This window comes from Pinus tabuliformis, chromosome 1_2 (assembly GCF_031772625.1).
Source record: "Pinus tabuliformis cultivar Carrire ecotype Pingquan chromosome 1_2, CPIR1, whole genome shotgun sequence".
Taxonomy (NCBI): Eukaryota; Viridiplantae; Streptophyta; class Pinopsida; order Pinales; family Pinaceae; genus Pinus; species Pinus tabuliformis.
In genome coordinates, this window is record NC_142298.1 from 369858626 (window position 1) to 369865182 (window position 6557).

A 6557-nucleotide genomic window follows, 5' to 3' on the forward strand; every position below is an offset into this window, starting at 1 on the left:
CTAATTAATTTATTAAGGCAATGCAGGGTCTATGTTTTGTTGTTAGATGAGAATGCTCTATTTCCGCAATCATTTATTATTCTTGCATCCACACACACTTCCTCCTCATTTATTCACATTCCGCACAATGAAAGACACCTCTACACTCCACACCTCAAAAGCCACCTCTGCACTTTGTATCCCACACAATGAAAGTCATTTCAACGCTAATTAATTGATTAAGGCTATGTTTCTTTGCGTAAGGCTCGCATTTTATTGTTATTCAAGAATGTTTGCATTTCTGCAATTCACTGTTATTTTTGTCTCGATACTTTAATCTACTGTTATTTTTGCAATTTGTCGTTGTTTCGCATAGTTTTCCTCTACAACTTTGTATGTCGCATAATGAAAGCCATATTCACATAGCTTTGTCCAATTTTCCGCACTCCACATAATTTCCACAATGTGCACAATGAAAACTTTATTTGCATCTCCGCATTTGTGCAATCTACCGTTATTTCGGTGTCGCACCTTCGTATCCGACACAATGAAAGCCACATTTGCATAGCTTTCCTCAACGCCTCCATAGCTCGCATAATGAAAGCCAGTTTCACATAGCTTTGTTCACATACTGCAGAATTTCCATATTGCGCACAATGAAAGCTTTATTTGCATTTCTGCATTCTGCACAGTGTGTTATTAAAGGCTAGTCTCTTTATTAACCAAAGAAATCATGCAGATATTTATCCCATTAACACATGTCACTATTACAAGGGGCCAAACGCAAACATGTTATATCATTTGTACATGTCAAACCATATACCAGTAGAACCAAAGATTACCAGTACACATTAGTGTTTATAACATATTATATCTTACAACCTTTGTAATGATAACAAGTAATGTGCAAACTATTGAAAGCATTTAATACCAGAACAAGCCAGAAAGAATAATTGTGCAGGGCAACGATATATGGAAAAACGATGTCGAGACATAAATGTTTGTGAAGATGTAGAAACTTGTAGTGACAGATACTGACTACGGTGCAGATGACTCTACACTCTGCATTGAAGAACTAATTATGTCTTAGCCATACTATTAATATATATTCACAAATCAGTGCGCAATTTTGGGTCTATGTTTTTTCATAATTGGAGAATTCTCTATTTCCGCAATCTTTTTCGCAATCTATCATTATTCCTGCCTCTGCACCTGCTTCCTTCGCACATCCACATTCTGTGCAATGAGTGCCACCTCCCCACTCCACCTTCTCATTTTGTACAATGAAAGTCGCTTATGCACTCTGTGTTCTGCACAATGAAAGCCATTTCCGTGCTAATTAATTGATTAAGGTATGCCTCTTTGTGCAGGGCTCGCATTTTGTTGTTATTCAAGAACGTCTGCATTTCTGCGATTCACCTTTATTTCTGTGTTGGCACTTTAACCTACTATTATTTCCGCAATCTACCATTATTTTGCATAGCTTTCCTCCACACCTTTGTATGTCACATAATGAAAGCCATCTTCGCATAGCTTCGTATGTATTTTTACACTTCACAGAATCTTTGTAATTCTCACAATGAAAGGTTTATCCGCATCTTTACATTTCCACAATCTACTATTATTTCTGTGTTTGCACCTCTGTCTCCGACACAATGAAAGCCACCTTCGCATAACTTTCATCCACACTTCCGTAGCTCACATAATGAAAGCCATTTTTTTGCATAGCTTCGTCCGCACTTCTGCACTCTGCAAAATTTTCATATTGTGCACAATGAAATCTTTATTTGCATCTCTGCATTTCGCAAAGTGTGTTATTAAGGCTATGTTGATTTATTAACCGAAGAATTAGTTCGGATGTTTATCCGATTAACACACATCACTATTACAGAGGCCAAACACAAGCATGTTGCCCATATCATTTGTACACATCAAACCATATATTGATAGAAGCAAGGATTATTGGTAAACATTAGTGTTTATAACATATTATATCGCATGGTCTTTGTAATGATAACATGTAACGTACAAACTGTTGAAAGCATTTAGTATTAGAGCATGCGAGAAAGGACAATTGCGCAGAACAACCAAATTTTTATATATGGAAAAACTATGTTGAGATGGAAATGTTTGCGAAAATGTGGGACCCTGTAGTGACAGATACTAACTACGGTGTAGACGACTTCACACTCAGCGTTGAAGAATTAATTAAGGCTTAGCAGTATTATTAATATATATTCAATAAATTGATGAACAATCACATGATCGCTCAAGTCCTTAATAGCATTTACTTTGATGCATTGTGTAATGATTACTAGTTGCAAACATGTCAATAAAATCATGTCTATCAATATTATAAAATAGTATTTTCGGCTTTTATTCAGTGACTCAATGCATAATCAACACATTATTCGAGTGCTTAATTTAGCATTTATTGTTTGTAAGCAATTCAAGAATATGCACAGGTCTTTGCAGCCAGTATCTGTCATAGCAAATTGAAACAATGTGCAAATCTCCTTCGCACATTTTTATTTCAGATTTCTTCCGCACAATGGAAGCTTCCTCTACGTCTTCACACCTTACACGTGTAATGATTATTCATCATAAACATATCAAGAAGATCATATTTATCGATATTATAAAATAGTTTTTTTGGCATTTATTCAGCGAATTGATGTATAATTAGCAAACTTGTAAACAAGTCAAGTAGATGCACAAGGCTCTACAACCAGTATTTATTATAGCATATTGAAACAATAAGCTTCGCACACCTCTTGCACAAATTGTTTTGTTTTTTGGCAATGCATTGACGATTACCATATATAAAAGATTAATCAATACATAATCAAGTCATCATAAAAACTAAATTAAAGCTTAGTTCTATGATTAACACATATCTTCTAATGCACCTCTTCTACGATCAACACTTTTTTGACATAATTATATACACACGTGAGTGGTAGTTCATATGCATTAATGTCGAAACATATAATAAGTTTAAACTTGTGGATTTGAATATTATATATGAACAATATAATTCTTCCTTAATTTACTTGTTCTCAATAACATTTTATACAATAATTTTAAACCAATTGTAATATTCCTAGGGAACCTTTACAGTAAATAACAAAGCAAACATAGACATAAAAACCATGAAAATCAAACATATGAATTAGTCCATGAAATTGCACCAAAAACTGCTTTGCTGAGCCATTTTATTATAATACAAAGAGGGTACAATGAGGTGTTGGAAAGAGTGCACCTGAGCTTTCTCAAGGCAAACTAGCTAAGCCCAAATGAACAATAAGAATTCCCTCCCAAATCTAATGCGGTTGTCTCCTGGCTCTGTGATGAAACTGCCAAGAAATATGTTGTTGGTTGTGAAGAACTGTTACTAGGGCTCCTCCGGTGCTTTGAAAATTCCAGGAAATTAACCCCAAGATCACCACCAAAAACCCACAAAAACCAACGAAGGAAATGGCCAAATGTTGACCTTGGAATTTCGGCCCAAATTTCCCCTAGCTCCTCTTGTTGTTGGCTGAGTTGGGACCCCTGTTTGACCCCTCAAATCTACCCAAAAAATTATGCAATTTTAGATATGAGATCTTTGTCAAAAACCCATAAAGGTTTTCCCTTGGTTCTAACCTTCCAAATTTGACCCTTGCCCTCCACCAAATTCGAATTTTGTTACTATGTTTGCTCCTATCAATCTCTGCTCTCCAAACTACAACAATCCTCCTCCAATGGCCCTCCAAATGAAATCCCAGCAGCTCAGCTCCTAAATCCTTCTCTCAAGCCTCCCCACAATCATCTCCACCAATGACCATGCAGTCCTGGGACAAGTCTATGCAAGCCCAACCAAAAAAATCTATTTTGCTGAGAAGGGCACTCTCAACTCCCATAAATTCTCTTCCTTCACCTATAATTTGGACAAGGAATTGCCCAGTAATGGTATAGCCTCTAATTTCAGTACCCCACTTCACCCAAGAACTGTGTGGTTCTTCTTTTGTGCCCAAGTTGAAGCTAAGGCAAGTCGTACCACTTGAGACTGGTCCCCCAAGTCAACACAAAGTCATGACAATACCTCCCTAGGGTGGCACTCATGGTCCACTGAAGAAGAGGGTGAGATCTCCCCTTGGAAACTTTTGGTGCTAAACAACACTTGTGACTCAACTGAACAACTAGAGCAACAATGTGTAAATGTCAAATTATCAAAAGGTGCCCAATGTTGCCTTCAACCCTCTATTTATAATTGTTGCCTCACCTTTCCTTGTGGGTCCCTCATCCAAATATTTCGACCTCCTTTCCACAAAATTGATTTTTCCTCCAAGGGGTGTGTATTCTATGAGGGGTGGCTCCCATATTCCACTAATATTGAAGTTTTCGATTTCTCCTAAGTCCCATGTACCAAAAATGTCTCCAATGCTTAGATTACAAAATTGTGTTATGCTTAGCACTTCCCCAACAAACTTAGTTAATCCTATTTTAAAAAAAAAAAAAATGGGGATATCAGAGTCCTCCCCGCCAAAAATTGCTTGTCCTCAAGCACTGCTTGAACAAGCATACTCTCTGCTTGTTGATCTCCACTGTCACTGCAAAATATGTCGGGGTCCCAGATGTGCCATTGAATCATCCCCAACCTCTACACTATCTTGTCATGAAGGAATCCCTAAATACCAAGATCCCAAGCCATCATGTCCAACATGAAACTCCCCTTGCTCCATTCACTACCCTGCCAGGTATAAGTACCTAAATCCATTCGCATACCATCAATGAGTAGGGAATAATGATAATGTGGCACCATGTCCAACCCCTCACAAAGTGACCCTACCAATTAGTCCATCTCATACACTCCAAGAGTAAACTCTTGAAGACACCACCCAATCCCTATGGAGATAAAGTCTCGCTCACATGAGCTTCTCCAGATATCATCCTGGTGACCAAGCTTCCATGCTAATGAAGTTATCCACACCATCAATGAATCATTAAAGCCCAATGGAAGATCTAAATGATCTCCTCATGTAGTAGCCAACTCATCCCTCAAGGTCGTTGAGTTGTGAAGTACTGCGATGCTAGGGTCCCCTGCTAGTCTCAGAAGGGTGCACCATGTTGGCATTGCCCCATTCTGACTATGACATACTCCCCATTATGATCGGACTGTACCCTCCTCTCCTAGGACCTGATAGCGAAAAATCTGTGAAGGCCAAGCTCATCCTGCTCAGACATCTCCATGATGCCAATGTCTACCCATCCACTACCAATCTCGATCCTGAGCAACAACAGGATAAATTAGCCTCGTCATACAATGGAGGTCCTAGTGATCCCCCATGTGTCAAATCCAAGGTGAACTAGATCACCCTCTGCCATGTCTCTCGTCATCACAAAGTGGAGTGACTTTTTAGTTGACTAAATCCCCGGATCCCATAACAAGATTCGCTGCAACATAGCCCTGATGACTATTGGAATCCTCATGTTCCATATCTTTGCTTCTTGTATGTAATCAATGTATAGACTTTGCATGTCATGAATCAACTAGGTGAACTCAAAATTGCCCTGCACCTGCCATACCACATCGTGAAATCTGTGATCCTACCTCCTGAAAGCGCACCCCGATACTACCTGGAGTCCAAACATCTGCATGTAGACGAGGTATACCATCCACTACACCTCATGCTCATATAATGCCTCAGACTATCTCACTAAAAGTGCATCATGCAACTCCCTCGCAATCACCCCCCTAAGTGTGAGCCCAGGGGTGGAACATATGCTACCTCGGCAATAAACCACGCCATCCCTAAGCCTGTATATGTCGGCTCGTGCACCCACCAAATGTCTCAACTGGAGAGTCTCCCTCTTGCCCATGACACATTGTGTCTCATCCATCTGCCTAGGGTGAGCCTCCCATGTCCTGCTGCCTATATTGAGAGCATCAAAGGGAAACAACCAAATGCCTTGCGACTGTAAGCAATATTGGAGCGTGATAGGTGGGTAAGTGCCCAAGGGTATGACCAAAAGTTTGTCGGGATATTGTAGAGTAATCCTATGGACATCCCTCTCTTCGCCTCTGATATGCTGATAACCTAATCGAAAACCTATCTCCGTTGAACATGTTGTCCCTAGATGCTCAACAATGTCCCCATCGGTCCAGGGTGAGTTGCTCCTAATGGTAAATATAATGTCCATGCCCATAAGTCTCCTTGGAGGCAACACTCCAAGAGCCCATTGTGTCGCACCATATGTCACTGCATACCATTAAGTATCCCTGTACTCAATGCAATGTGAGCTACTTCTCCTACTCCATAACGCAATCCAACACACTACGACACACCGCAATGCACCTCCTTGTCCACCTACCAACCACTGCTCAACGTTGGATGCTCCTACGCATCCTTGGGTGTCATGGCCTAAAGTTATGATAGTACGCTTCGACCTACACCTGACTGACATCATCACCTCCATAGTCACATCACCAGGTCCTCCGATGAATGGATCTCCATAATCTCAGATAAGTGGATCTCCCCTCATGATCCTTCCTAAGAGATCTAACATGTGAATCTCCCTGTGTACCTGTGGGGGTG